The sequence below is a fragment of the Periophthalmus magnuspinnatus genome, chromosome 14, assembly GCF_009829125.3.
Source record: "Periophthalmus magnuspinnatus isolate fPerMag1 chromosome 14, fPerMag1.2.pri, whole genome shotgun sequence".
NCBI classification, from domain to species: Eukaryota; Metazoa; Chordata; class Actinopteri; order Gobiiformes; family Gobiidae; genus Periophthalmus; species Periophthalmus magnuspinnatus.
Window position 1 is genome coordinate 3,384,713 of NC_047139.1, and position 15,533 is coordinate 3,400,245.

Sequence of the window (15,533 nt, forward strand, 5' to 3'; positions counted from 1 at the left end):
ATGGACTCCGAGTGGGACATTTTTCCACCTCTATTGTTGATGCGGCTGCTCGTACCTGTGGTCATAAGGTCTGTGGTGCTTGTCGTGGCAGCAATCCCCGAATCCGGTGGTGGACACCGGAAGTAAGGGATGCCGTCAGGCTGAAGAAGGAGTCCTATCGAGCCTTGTTGGCTCGTGGGACTCCTGAGGCAGCCGATGAGTACCGGTGGGCCAAGCAGGCCAAGCCTGCGGTCACAGAGGCAAAAACTCAGGGTTGGGAGGAGTTTGGGGAGGCCATGGAGGAGGACTATCGGACGGCCTCAAAGAGATTTTGGCAAACGCCTCAGGAGGGGGAAGCAGTGCTTCACCAACACCAACTGTTTAAAGTGCGGGTGGAGGGCTGCTGACCTCGACTGGGGATGTTGTCGGGCGATGGAAGGCATACTTTGCGGATCTCCTCAATTCTGCCGTCCTGTCTTCCGAGGAGGAAGCAGAGACTGGGGACCCAAAGACAGACTCGTCCAATACCCTGACTGAAGTCACCGAGGTGGTTAGCAAGCTCCTCGGTGGCAGGGCTCGGGGGGTGGACGAGATCCGTCCCGAGTACCTCAAGTCTCTGGGTGTTGTGGGGCTGTCTTGGCTGACGCGTATCTGCAACATCGCGTGGCGGTCGGGGACAGTGCAACTGGATTGGCAGACCGAGGTGGTGGTCCCTCTGTATAAGAAGGGGAACCGGAGGAGAATCCAACCGATAGTTGCACTTCGGATTTAGGAGGAGCAGTGTGGTTTTCGTCCCGCTTGTGTAACACTGGACCAGCTCTATACTCTCCATTGGGTCCATGAGGGCTCACGGGAGTCCACATGTGTTTTGTGGATCGGGAGAAGGCATTGGACCATGTCCCTCATGGTGTCCTTTGGGGGGTGCTCTGGCAGTATGGGGTCTGGGGCCCTATGCTAAGGGCTGTCCGGTCCCTGTATGACCGGAGCAGGAGCTGTGTTCATTGCCAGCAGTAAGTCAGACCTGTTCCCGGTGCATGTTGGACTCCGCCAGGGCTTCCCTTTGTCACCGGTTCTGTTCATTATATTTATGGACAGAATTTCTAGGTGCAGCCAGGGGCTGGAGGGGGCCTGGTTTGGGAACCACAGGATTTCATCTCTGCTGTTTGCAGATGATGTTGTCCTGATGGCTTCTTCGAGTCAGGACCTGCAGCACTGGTTACATCTTTGACTGTTGGATGTAAACATAAGGAGCATTCAACTCGGCATCTTCCTCTCCCGGATCACCATCAGAATCATCAGCAGGCGGCTGGCTGTGTGTACGAGGCTTGTGAACAGGTGTTCCCACATAGGAGCAGGAGATCACGGTGCAGAGTGCGAAGGCCACTAACATCAGGTTCTGGTGTACTGTATACACAGGTTACCACTCTTTTGATGACCACATAGACATTTCTCTCCCACTTAGCCTCCAGCTTATGCTTGGTGCGGAGCCGAACATTCCGAACCACGACCCAATCTCCTCTTGAGAGACTTGATGGGGCGATTCATTGGTCAAACCAGTTTTTGTTCCATGCAGCAGATTTCTCAGTGTTCTTTAGAGCTCCTCCCTAGGGAGGTGTTCAATGAATGTCCCACTGGGAGGAGGCCCAGGGGAAGACCCAGGACACGATAGAGGGTCTGTCTCTCATCTGGCCTGGGCACGCCTTGGGGTCGCACCAGAGGAGCTGGAGGACGTGTCTGGGGTGTGGGAAGTCTGGGAGTCCCTGCTTAGACTGCTGCCCCCGCGACCCGGCCTGGATAAGAGGAAGAAAATAAATGGATGGATATTTATATATACATATATTTTTTTGCAATGTTCCTGTTATAAATATGCTTGTGTTGCTCTATAGTTATAATCTCTGACACCCGTGGATCAATATATAATAATAATAATAATAATAATAATAATAATAATAATGCTTACACTTGTAATGCACATTTTTACAGGCTTTTCAAAGCCTCTCAAAGCTCTACACTACAGTCTTTATTCATTTCCAGACTTGGTGATGGTAAGCTACTATTGTAGCCACAGCTGCCCTGGGGCAGACTGACAGAAGTGAGGCTGCCAATCTGCGCCATCGGCCCCTTCGACCACCACCAATCACTTGCGCACACACCACTTTCATTCTAGGCAATGTGGGTGAAGTGTCTTGCCTAAGGACACAATGACAGAACTTGGTCCGAGCGAGACTCGATCCTCCGACCTTCAGGTTGGGACCAACACTCTAATGTATATAATATGTATGTAAATATAATACAGATATTTTAAATCTCAATATTCAATTACTTTATAAAAGAAATAACAGAAGAGAAACTTCCTTGTAAAAAAAACATATGATGTTGCTGTCATATAATTAGTTCAACTGGATTTACTTTTCTTTTTCTCAAAATATATTCCTGTTGTAGCTTTTAAATAGACCGACCTCTGGACTTATGCACACAGTGACATCTTATCTGGCAACCTGTGACTGTGTTGCCAGATAAAATGGTGTAAATGGTAAATAGTCAAATTTTTTTAGTGTTTTCCAACTTTAAGACACTCAAAGCACTTTACATCCACTTAACAACCACTCACACATTCACACACCAGCGCACACAGACACTGGGGGCGAGGTGGGTTAAGTGTCTTGCCCAAGGACACAACGACAGTATTCATCTATGGGAGCTGGAATGATGGCGATGTCGAGAGCGGGATTCAAACTGCCAACCTTTGGATCAGAGGATGAGCCATTTCTGCACCAGTGTCTGATATTGTCATGAATACTTTCTTTTTCCTCATTTCTCAACTGTACTATTTTCCATAAAAGGATATTTTTCCGTTCACATTGACTTTAATTCCCAACACGCGGCGATTTTGAGAATCTCTCACATCCTCGTCTGATGTACGACTGGCCTGACTGGTTTAATTACTGTAATCTGGAGACGGATCGCGCCTTAGTGTCTGTCCGCCAAGGGTTCTTGTGTTGGCTGCCAAAGAGAAAATGTCATCGCCGCAAATCACAGGAAGCCTCTGGCAGCCATCTTGGTGTCAGGGCGCTTTGATTTGCTACGCGCCGACCACAGGCACTCATTCAAAAACGCACTAATGGAGGGGAGCGAGGAGCGGCGCTGTTTGATTTACTATTAGAACCGCGTCACGAGAATCCGCCAGGGAGTCGCTTTTACTTTATCGACCAAAGAGAAAGACGAAAATCATAACAAGGTTTTAATGTCAAATCAAAGCGCAAAGAAAAAGAAGGTCTGCGGTTTTGTAAGTGTGACCCCGTGAGAGCAACACGAGCCGTTCAAAATGTTTATTTACAAAACGATTACAACGTCGAGACTGCGGATGTGGGTCACACAGTCGTCCCACCCGGCGTGATACAGATCTGACCCATTTTCATCTTGATTTTGTGGAGAAAGTCTGACTGTATTTGAATTTTACACACGATCAGTCAAAAGTTTGAACACAGCCTCTCATTCAATGTTTTTTTCTTCATTTTTATAACTTTTTACACTTTATATACACACAGAATACATCAAATATATGAAAATATTTAGAATTATACAGCGTTATTTACCATGTTTCTTTACTACATAATTCCATATATGTTGCTTCATATATTTGATGTGTTTTGTGTGTATATAAAGTGTAAAAAGTTGTAAAAATAAAGAACATTTTGACTGGTTGTGTGTGTAATACTCATACACTGTATATATAAATGGACATATGTAGCTAACCTGCTAGCTGTCGCGTTCCAAATAAGAAATAAACCATTAACTCTGGCTCCAATTCACTTTAGACTCAACATTTTGGTCTTAAATGTTCGTATTAACCCTCTACATGATCCTGGGGTTTTTATTTCACTATTTTGTCTGTAAATCAAGATATGAACATTAATAACAGACAAATCAGGTGCCTTCTTCTGTCACTGAGGTCTCTCCCGCTAGCGTTAGCAACAGGTTTGATTGACAGCGTTGCTAAGGGTCCACTACCTGCTAAACCAGCTGGAAGTTTCATTACTTTCAACAACTTCACTCCGGATTGGCTCTTTGGTTGCTATGATACTCGTGGTCAGAATTCCAAATATTGAACACTGCTCCAGATTAGCTGCTACAACTGCTAGCTAACTGCTAATAGAGCTGTTGCCCTTCATTTTGTTTGATTATCCTCGTGCAGTGTCGTGTTTAAATCGATTTTCCTGTATTTATCTATCTTGATTTTTGAGCGCCTCTTTCTGTTCTCTTGCCGTTCTTAAACTGTGTGTTGCAACAGTGGAATTTCCTCATTGTGGGACAAAAAAAAACTGCTCTTATCTTATTATATGAACTCAAATTTGATTAAAAGTGCTTCAGTTCCCATCCGTGAGTGCTCTGGCTAAGACGTGAACGACTGCTGGGTTTCAGATGACATCACGGCAATAAATGGACCAATCAGATTTAATACAGATGGATTTGGAATTCCGACGGTGAGTATCATAGCAACCAAAGAACCAATCAGGAGCGAGGCTGTTGAAGGTAACGCCCCTTCCCTTAGCAACGCTGTCAATCAAACCTGTTGCTAATGCTAACGGGAGCGACCTCAGGGAAAGAAGACGTCTGATTTGTCTGTTATTACTGTTTATATCTTGATTTATGGACAAAATAGTGAAATAAAAAAAAAACAGGATCATGTAGAGGGTTAATACGAACATTTAAGACCAAAAAAACGAGTCTGACAGTAGCAGGTACAGAGAGAGGGGTGACGGTTTTTCAATGTAAAATGAATTGGAGCCAAAAGTGCGCCCATGATCACTGCCTGTTGGGAACGCAGCGGCTAGCAGGTTAGCTATGTCTATTTATATAAACAGTCTAAGGTTGTAACACAGTGAGTTCTTGGGTCTAGTCAAAAATAGAAATGATCAGGTTCAACATTTGTGAATTTAGCTTTTGGATATACCGCGGTTCATGTTTTTTAGCACAATTTTTCATGTTTTTTTACATCGTATGATCGTGCATTATGTTCTGTGTCCTGATTGGCTGTTGGACTGTAGACCATTGTGTTGTGCGTCCTGATTGGCTGTTGGACTGTAGACCATTGTCCATCAGTCTCCTCCGTGCCGTGTCTCCTGTCCAGTACAGAATGTGTTCAGACAAATTTACATAAACGTTGGATCTCAGTGTGACTCTGAAGTGCTGTACGTTTGCAATTTATTTTCTCCCCGACAAAACCCACAATGTCGATGAAACGTTCTGCACCGACAAAGACGCCGACGAAGGTTTGAACTTTGAGAGAGTTTAAACGAGAGAGAAATGTGAGAAAATGTTAACGCCTGTGTGAGAAAAGTGTATAAAGTGTGTGGTGAGGGGTTTTACAGACAAAAACAGAGAGAATAATTGTGGATTTCACCTATTACGGGTTATTTTTAGAACGTAACTGTATTTCATGACAAAGTGCCCCTCGTCGGAGAGTACGACCATCACTTTCTAAACCCTGAAACCCACAAATCATCATCTATCGTCAGACACATTTCTGCAGATTTATTTTAACTTGACCCATGAACCATTTCACATCTATAAAAGAAGGTGTTTTTTTTTCTTTTTTCTCTATTTCAGAAATTGGGTCACCTCGAGGCCCATTGCCAAAACTCTTATAAATCGCCCTAAAAATGGCAACCCTTTGGCCTGTTCTGTGAGAATGGTCCATTTTCTCAAAAGTGGGGCACTGCAGTAAAACAGCCCGCGTATCTGAATCAATTTTGTGGTATTTTTGTGAGAAAAAAACCCTCACATCCCCCAAAGTTTCACCAGATGATTTTTATTAATTGTGCCATTAATCTCCTGTAATGATCCAACAGGGCCACAGAACACATCAGTTACTCACATTAGCGTCGCGCTCGTGTAAACAGCCCGGTTCTACGCGGCGCTCGTCTCCTCCGCACATCAGAAGCTCGTTTCACGTCGTTGATTTTGATTCGGCTTCAGACCGTTTTGTTCTGCCGCTCCGTTTCTGCTCCGTTTCAGTTTCAGTTCAGTTAATGATCTGAGTAATGTGTCGAGCGCGGTGGATCTAATTACTGCTGCTTCGCCAGAGGGTTTAAACATTTTGGTTTGGGAGGGGAAAATATATGTAGTCCACATATTCTGTTACCGAAAGAAAGTCGTTTGAGTTAAAGATGCGACTATAACTTCATTTTTTTATCAAAGTAAAAGAAAAAAATTCAAATCTCTAACAGGACAAACAGTTTTAGGAGAAGACGTTTCCCTGCTCGTCCAAGCTGGTGTTAGCTTCAGTGGAGTTAGCTTCAGTGGAGTTAGCTTCAGTGGCGTTAGCTTCGGTGGCGTTAGCTTCGGTGGAGTTAGCTTCGGTGGAGTTAGCTTCGGTGGAGTTAGCTTCGGTGGAGTTAGCTTCGGTGGAGTTAGCTTCGGTGGTGTTAGCTTCGGTGGAGTTAACTTCGGTGGAGTTAGCTTCGGTGGTGTTAGCTTCGGTGGTGTTAGCTTCGGTGGTGTTAGCTTCGGTGGAGTTAGCTTCGGTGGAGTTAGCTTCGGTGGAGTTAGCTTCGGTGGAGTTAGCTTCGGTGGTGTTAGCTTCGGTGGTGTTAGCTTCGGTGGAGTTAACTTCGGTGGAGTTAGCTTCGGTGGTGTTAGCTTCGGTGGAGTTAGCTTCGGTGGTGTTAGCTTCAGTGGCGTTAGCTTCAGTGGCGTTAGCTTCAGTGGTGACAATTTCTCTCCGCGACTTGGGGCCAGAATAAAAAATAACTTAAAAATAAAAGTTCCAAAGTCTGAATGAAAAAGCTCTAATTGTATGAAATAACAAAAACAAGCTGGTTTTTTTTATTGTTTTTATCCTTATTCAGTTTCCCCAATTTTCAGTGAATTGAAGTCATTAAATTTCTTACCATTTCGTGCGACTCTGTTTGAAAAGCGCGAGTGTTTCGTCCCATCGTCTGGAGCAAACCCTTTAGCTCCGGCGTTGGTCTTTCTTTAATTATAACCTCCTGCTTCAACAGAAAGTCCATTTTATAAAACTGCATGAGCTTTAATAATCTTCCTCCATTTAAAAACGTAGGGCCAGACCAGAAGAAAAAAGTGAACAGATTGGTAAACTTGACTTGCTAACTCTGGTGTGTCTGGTCCTGGCTCCTCTTATCCATGGCAGCTGGCATTGGTTGCGCTGATGAGATGCAGGTGCGCGCGGGAGGAGCCAGGAACTCCACCCAGCTCCAGGTTCAGGAAGGTGAGGGAGGGGGGAGAAGCACACAGGAAACAACACAGGAAACAGAAATACGTGCATCGTGACAATAGTACAAACCATTGGATAAATATAATCATTTTATTTATTTTTTCTCTGACGACAGGTGAAGGTCGGCCTCATCTGCCTCCTCTCTAGCTCCTCTCTTCGTACAGATATAAGGCTTTTACTGTGGATCAGATCTGCACGACTGAGAGAGTACACAGACACCATCTTTTAAAAAAAACTAAAAAATAAAATGAAGTTTATTTGACCTTTATGGAGCAGGAGAATATTTTAGTGAATTAACAAAATCTAAAAGTTCTCAAAACACTCTGCGCCCTGTTTAATCTGTGCTGCACTTTACACACAGGAAACAGCTTCACTCATCAGACCAGAGTCATGTGATCACTGGCCTCTTAAAGTGCAGTGGCAGAGTTTAACCATAGAGGGCAGCACACGCTCTGTTTTTGACTTTTATTCAGATACAGCTGCAATTTAATGGTCCCATATTACACAAAATTGGCTTTTGTGAGCTTTAATTCATGTTATAACGCTGTTTCCTCCTCAAAAACAGACCTGGAGTTGTATTTTGTTTCATTCTCCAAAGCTCAAAATGCTCTGTTCCACCTTGTGATGTCATGAAGTGATAGTTTTCAAGTTAACAGCTTGAAATAATTGAAATATAAAGTATCTTATGCACAGTGTTTGGTACAAGTCTTATCCAAAGGTGGAACATAACAAAGTAAAATTAGTACTGGACCTTTTACTTTTACTCCACCACATTTTTGAACAGGACTGAAGAGTAAAAGTATTTTTTTTATTATTGTTTGAGACCTGCTGAAAAGTCTGAGGGGTTTATTTTTAACACGTTCAGAATTAACACAAATTTACAAATAAAAACAGCTAAAAAAAAAGACAAATCTGTATCAAAATCTTCCTTTATAAGAGTGAAATATGTGTGAAATACTTTTACTTTTTAGTCTTTAACTACAAGTAACAACAGGTAACTAATACTTTAACTTGGATTTTTCATGTGATACTTTTACTTCCGTGTTTTTTTTTTGCTGCGGTATCTGTACTTTTACTTAACACAGCTGAGTACTTCTCCCGGACGAGCTCTTGCCGAAGCAGAATTCCTTTAAAACATCCCATTTTCGCCATGTTCTGCTAATATCCCATTTCCAGAAGATAATCCCTGAAGTTTAGTCTCACTGTCAGAAACCCTCAAACCTTCTGCTCCAAATCTTCCAGGTCCAATCCACCGGGGGCGCCGCTGAGTAATTACCGCTAACCTGCTTCTCCACGGGGGCTTGGTGCTATAAACGGCCCCTGTCACACGCTAATGGAGAAGCTAGCTCGTGTCGCGCTCACCGTGGGACCCGGAACAAGCGACGTATCCAGGTCAAATGCATTAAACCACAGCAGAGGAGCGGGTCTGTGGAGATGGTGATTTACGGCAGGTTACTGAAGTAGAACCAGCTAGTTACAGGCGCGGCTCTCGTACACGGCTCTCGTACACGGCTCTCGTACACGGCTCTCGTACACGGCTCTCGTACACGGCTCTCGTACACGGCTCTTAAGGCATGTTGTGTGAAATTACTTCTGTGTAATCCCTCAGTCATCCAGGTCTGATCCGTAATAAAAGCCAAAAGTAAAATCTGTAAACTTTTAATAGCTCTGTTGCTCTCTTTGTTTCCTTTGTTTGCTTTGGGTCTGAGGATGGAGTTATAAATGGGGGATAGATGACGTCTAATGCCCCTTTTATTGTCTTTCCTAACAAAAAATGCTTCTTTAATTCCCCTTTCAAACCATTTATTTTCTTTGGTTAAGGTGTGTACAGTGGTCCCTCGTTTATGTTCTAAAAATAACCCGCAAAAGGCAAAATCCGTGAAGTATCAGCTTTATTTTTTACATTTATTCTCTCTGTTTTTGTCTGTAAAACCCCTCACCACACACTTTATACACTTTTCTCACACAGGTGTTAACATTTTCTCACATTTCTCTCTTGTTTAAACTCTCTCAAAGTTCAAACCTTCGTCGGTGCAGAACGTTTTCATTTCGACATTGTGGGTTTTCTCGGAGAAAAGTAGGAGATTCATGGACAATGGTCTACAGTCCAACAGCCAATCAGGACGCAGAACACAATGTACGATCATAAAAGTGTAAAAAAAAACAAAACATGAACAACGAGGCCGCGAAAGGTGAACCACGATATAGTGTGGGACAACTGTACCTCACTCTCTTCAAAGGAGTGGTCAGTGTCTTTAAGATGGAGATGAACAGCAGACTGGTGTCCTGAGCTGCTCTTGGGACGGTCGTTTTTTTCACTAACATAGTCGTGAACTGTTGGAACAAAATGGAGCACAACTGTGGAGATGACGCAAAATTTTCTGTACAATCGCCGGCTAAATTTAAGTTCAAATGACGTGACAACGCAGCGATTTACGGTTTAAATTAGCCCTATAGAGGTCGTGTCTGCGCTATGGTTATAACCTCTGACACCGTTATGTCATAATTCGCACGTTTTAAATCGCATTATTCATGTAAAACGACTTAAACGAAGAAGCATGTTCACGTTAGAAAACTGTTTTGCCCAATGGGAGCTGATAAACGTCATCACTTTTTCATGTGTGCTAAAATAACTACGCAACGCTGCCGAATTTTATTTTAGTTTAGATTTTAAATAAGCCGTTCATTCCTCAGTTGTTCGTTGCCTGATTTGTCGTGTTGAGACTGACCTGTTTGAAGGACACTCTCTGTTGGATTCGCTAAGACTTCCATTTGACTCTTTGTGTTTCATTTGAGTCCAGTTTATCTGCGTGATACTTATTATCCCACACACGACTTGCCGTGTGTCCTGAAAACTTGCGCAGACCTCTCAGATCCAGCTAAAATCAGGCAATAAAGCCACAAAAAACTCTTCGTTATCACCTCGAAAAAGTTTGGACAGTTTCATTCTGTATTAAAATCTAAGAAACGTATTCAAAATGCTCAATAATGCAGCTCCACCTCTATTGGAAAAATTGTATTAAACTCCGTTGTCTTTGTCCTCCCTCCGTCGTCCAGGTCTGAGCCATCGGAAAAGAAATATTCCAATCTGTAACTTCTACATCGTTTTTGTCCAGTTGTCAGATTTCTTTTCTTTTCTTTTATTATCCTCTGCTTTTGCTCGCTCGGCCTTTTCTTTCCAAACCTTCAGACAGAAGAATCAGCTCCAGACAGTCCGAAATCATCTGTAGATTTGGACAATTTTACTAGAAATTTGAAAAAGCGCATTTTCGAGGACCAGCCGAGTTACGGGTAAGATCTGTGGAGAGGTGACGCGGCGAGTTTTCTTGAGCAAAACAAATGAAATAGAAACTTAAAAAAAAAAAAAAACATGCGTCGCTGTGAGTAACTTTAACACGGCTTTGTGGAATCACCCGCTCGTCTCCATGGATACAAGTCATACGGTGGAACATTCCGGATGATGCAGTAATATCCCACTGGAGGAGCTGGAAGAGGGAAATCTGGAAGTCCCTGTGTAGACTGGAGAAGCAGAAGAACGTTGGATGGATGGACGGGCGATGATATCTCTACTGATTTTATTTAGCCTCACCCTGTTTTGTCTTTTTCAACTTTCAGCGTAAAGATCTGATCATCTACAGGACGGTGGGAGGGGGCGGAGTCCTGAATCGGCCGGACACACCTCCTGAAACAGAACGCCTCCATCCTGAGCCTGTCCCCTCGTCTCCACGTCTATTTAATAACACATTTTATTTTTATAGCGCTTTTCAAGACACTCAAAGACGCTTCACGACACATAAAAGAATAAAATATCACAAAATTTACAACATAAAATCAAACATTAAAAGCAATTTTGAACAGGTGAGTTTTGAGTTGTTTTTTTGAAGGTGGGGAGGTCAGAGATCACGGAGGGGTTTGGGGAGTGAGTTCCAGAGGGTGGGGGGCAGCGATGGAGAAGGCTCTGGGTTCGGAGCTTGGTCCTTACAGGGCAGGGACAGGAGGTTGGAGCAGGAGGAGCGGAGGAGGCGAGATGGAGCGTGGAGGTGGAGCAGGTCTGTGAGGAGGGGCCAGGTTGTGGAGAGATTTGAATGTGAGGAGAAGGATTTTGAAGTGGAGCCAGTGGAGCTCGTGGAGGACAGGAGTGATGTGTCCACGTGAGCGGGTGTGGGTGAGGGTGAGGTTGGATGGTGCACCGTAGAAGATGCTATTGCAGTAATCTGTCTGAAGGGAGGAGCTAACGACACTGAAACTGAAAGTACCTATTGTTTACTGTTTCTGTTCCTACGCTACGTCTGGACCAACAGTAATCTGCCCCCAACTGAAAAAGCAGCTTGGATGAACAGCAAAACAAAGAAAACAAAGAAAACAATAGGGCTAACCAGGATGCTAATAGGTGTGAAATCACTCATTAGTGCAGCGGCGTCAAACTCATTTTCACCGAGGGCCACGTCAGCAAAATGGCCGCCATCGAGGGCCAGATGTGACTGTGCGGCAGAGTAAATGTCACTAAATGTAAACGAATGTCATGTAAAATAAACGTAATTACTTTTTTAACTTGTTAAATGACAGTTTCTGTGATAAACTGACATTTTTAAAAGTGTGTATCTGGTCAGAACCTTCAGCTCTGTGTCAAATTCGTCCTTTTACAGACTTTTAATTATTGGACAGTTTGTTGTTTTTCTCACAGACTCACTTTTGCGTACGTAGCTCCGTGTTTGGAGTCAAAATGTCGACGTGGATTGTACTGACCTCGCCTCAAAACACAAAAAACATACAGGTTTTTCTTCTTAAAGCACAAACTTGTATTCACCTTCACTTTTCTTCCTCCAAACTTCCTTCCACACCGACAATTTTCCTCTTCATGAACATTTTGTGATGAATATTTGCAAATATTTCTCAGTTCCACTTGTTAGGAAACATTAAATGCACATGCTGGTTAATGCACACATTAAAGCAGCATAGACTTATTTTAAAATGACAGCCACGCCTTTTAATTTATCTTCTCGCGGGCCACATAAAATGATGTGGCGGGCCACATTTGGCCCCCGGGCCTTGAGTTTGACACATGTGCATTAGAGGCTTGAATGACTCTGCTAAGTAGGACTCCAGACTGAGCTACAAACAGAAACTGTAAACAAAGAGGTGTTTTTAGTTTCAGTGTAGTTCGCTCCTCCCTTCAGATGGAAATGAGGCCGTGTCCAGGAGAAATCTGACCAGAACTGAAGTCGCGTCTTGGACAAACGGCGAAACGTGACGGTTGACAGATTTGATATTTTTCTTTCGTTACTGGACGTCGTTACCTGCATCTCCGTCTTCAAAAACAGGTTCCATAAACTACAGTCATTTTGAAGTTTAAGGTTGAGGCGTTTTCAAAGCCGTTTTAACGTTTTTCATTTGACTTAAACCCCGTTGCCCTGAGCGCGTCTATTTTGCATTAGACAAACAACCTCCACAAATATAAAGCTCTAAGCGCCCCATTTGTTTAATATGCTTGGCCCGTTCCCCTTTAATGTCCTCAAACCTTCCAACTTGTCAAAGAAATGTTCTGCTGTGGAAATTAGCTTCCCCCTAATGAAATTTTAATTTGTTATTATGAACGCGGTTGGCGCCCGGAGCGCTGCATGCGAGCCGGAGATTTAAAAGCCCTCAATGCTTCTGACTGGGGAACAAATGGATGGGAGAGAGGGCAGAAACTGAACGCTCCCATTAAGTTTCGCAGCGTTTAAAGCAGGTGTAAGGCGGGCGGCGTATAGACGGAGGAGCCGACGTTATAGAGTCATTCCACTTCACAATAATCATGGGATCCTATCGACTTGATGACGGCAGTTACCGCAAATGCTTCTACTGGGATTGGCCAATTTTCTACGAGATATTCCTCCCGTAATGGCTCTGAAAGTGATTTTTTTTTTTTCATTCTGTTTTCCGAGAACACAGGAAAATGGTGATAGAAATGTACCTACCTGCGGCGTTTGTAAAAAGGACCATTCAACTTGTGATTTTAGTCTAAATTGGAAAAAAAAACAAAAAAAAACAGTTATTGTCCAGACTTAGACTGATACGAGCCGGAGTGTCTCGGCTTGGCGTGGATGAATTTGATCTAAAATTCATCAAAATTCTTGCAAACAGAATGACATAAACTTCTTAAATCAATCCATTCATCCATCAGGGACTCCCAGACCTCCCTCACCCCAGACGCTTCCTCCAGCTCCTCCGGTTCTTCTTCATTTTCTTCGGGTTTTACGTTCGATCACGTTTCCTGCGAGAAAACCACTTCCTGTTTCACACTATCGTCCTAAAGTTGCACTGTGTAACTTTTTGGTGGTCTAGTCTCCATGGCGATGTTATTGTTTCGGCCGGAGTGTCCCGCAAAACGGCGCACACAGACGCACACAGACGCAGGGTGACGGCGCGTACGGGCCCGGGGGCTACATGCTACGTGCTAATGCTGTAAGCTTGTTGTTTCCTTTTGGTACGTCCTGCTCTTTTACATTTGTTTTCTTGTTCTTATTTTTTGCATTTTTTATTTTTGTTGCAACCTGAAAATGCCAAATGGTTATTTATATTAAAAGGGGCGGAGCCAGCGGAGGAGGAAGGGGGCGGGAAAGAGGGGGAGGGGCACCGTCCTCCTCTAGAATGATCAATGCTCCCCTAAAGATTTTTGCTCCATTTTCAGAGAACACCCAGACTAAAAAAGTTGTCCAAAATGAGACTGTTCACCTTGTTCCGGAAGTTGCCGTGGCGCCGTCATCGTCATCTGCGTCGTATTATTTTGTCCGGAGCGGCTGATCTTGACGCCAAATAAGTTCTGTACGGACAGAGCCGTTTTGAAGCTTCCCAGAGAATCGGTGCAGTGTTGACTTGTTGTTGTACATAAACATTGAACATTTATAAAGAGGAGCCAAAAAGAGCCATAAAGAGCCATGAGGAGCCATAAAGAGCCATGAGGAGTCAAGAGGAACCAGGAGGAGACATGAAGAGCCACGACCAAGCATGAGGAGCCGTGAGGAGCCAAGAGGAGCCAAGAGAATCGGTGCAGTGTCGACTTGTTGTTGTACATAAACATCGAACATTTATAAAGAGGAGCCAAGAAGAGCCATAGAGAGCCATGAGGAGTCAAGAGGAACCAGGAGGAGCCATGAGGAGCCATGAAGAGCCATGAGGAGCCGTGATGAGCCATAAGGAGCCGTGAGAAGCCAAGAGGAGCCAAGAGGATCGGTGCAGTGTTGATTTATTTCACATAAACATTGAACATTTATAATGAGGAGCCATGAGGAGCCAGGAGGAGCCAAAAAGAGCCATGATGAGCCGCGAGGAGTCATGATGAGCCAAGAGGAGCCAAGAGAATCGGTGCAGTGTTGACTTGTTGTTGCACATAAACATTGAACATTTATAAAGAGGAGCCAAAAAGAGCCATAAAGAGCCATGAGGAGCCATAAAGAGCCATGAGGAGTCAAGAGGAACCAGGAGGAGATATGAGGAGCCACGACCAAGCATGAGGAGCCGTGAGGAGCCAAGAGGAGCCGAGAGAATCGGTGCAGTGTCGATTTGTTATTTCACATAAACATTGAACATTTGACACAAACCAACCGACTTTATATATTTTAGCGCCAAAACTTTTCCCGAAATTCTCCATTGAAAGAAACAGAATTTCTACAAAGAAACTACAAATAAAGTGCAGTTTAGTTGCATTTACAGAAAAAGTTGGCAGGGCTGAATAAAGTCAACAGTTAAAAATAAATAAAATTAAAAATCCTTATTAGCTTTTATAAATCACTACAGGGGCTAACGACATTCCAACTTGTTTTATTTTTTTCAACTGTAAATGAAGCTTAAACAAATCATTTTATTTATGTTCTCATGGACGACGGGGCTGGGATTTAATAACATTTCTTCTCCCCTTTTAAAGTTTAAATAAGAAAAATATGTGAAATGTGCATTAAGTTACTGGATACGTGTGTGCTTATATCTTTATCTGTTTATTATTGTATTAAGTTCATTAATCTAGTCAACATAAATAAAAAATAATAATAATAATACAAAAAAATAAATAATAATAAAATAAAATAATAATAATAAAATACAAACAAATAATATATAAATAAATAAATTAAAAAATAAATAAATAAATAAATAAATAAATAAATAAAATAAAATAAAAGAATTAATTAATTAACCATATCTATCTCTATGGAGACAAGCACTACAATGCCAAGCTACAGGTCAAGTCTGTGAAGTGGCCGCCTTGTTCATAGGAGGAATACGTGTTTTTCAGGCTTTATTTTGCTGTTGTTGTTTTTGTTTTATTTTATTTTATTTTTTT